We start from the raw sequence: 608 nt of genomic DNA on the forward strand, positions 1-608 counted from the left end.
TCATTCTGGAGTTGTGAGGATTCGTTCGATCACGTCTGCTTGTCTTCTTCACAGACTCGTTCTTCTTCCTAGCAGGATTTCAGGCAAGATGACCGTTACTCTGGATCTCACTACTATCATTGCTATGCTAGTTGTTTCGTTCTATCGCTATGTTGCACTACCTATCACTTGTTTCTCAAGCCTCCCAATTTGCCATGTCAGCCTCTAACCTTTTTCACCCTTCCTAGCAAACCATTGTTTGGCTATGTTACCGCTTTGTTCAGCCCCTCTTATAGCGTTGTTAGTTGCAGGTGAAGTTGAAGATTGCTCCATGATGGACAAGATTATGTTGGGATATCACAATATCTTATTTAATTAATGCATCTATATACTTGGTAAAGGGTGGAAGGCTCGGCCTTATGCCTGGTGTTTTGTTCCACTCTTGCCGCCCTAGTTTCCGTCATACCGGTGTTATGTTCCTTGATTTTGCGTTCCTTACGCGGTTGGGTGATTTATGGGACCCCTTGACAGTTCGCTTTGAATAAAACTCCTCCAGCAAGGCCCAACCTTGGCTTTACCATTTGCCTACCTAAGCCTTTTTCCCTTGGGTTTCCGGAGCCCGAGGGTCA

This window comes from Triticum dicoccoides, chromosome 5B (assembly GCF_002162155.2).
Source record: "Triticum dicoccoides isolate Atlit2015 ecotype Zavitan chromosome 5B, WEW_v2.0, whole genome shotgun sequence".
Classification (NCBI taxonomy): domain Eukaryota; kingdom Viridiplantae; phylum Streptophyta; class Magnoliopsida; order Poales; family Poaceae; genus Triticum; species Triticum dicoccoides.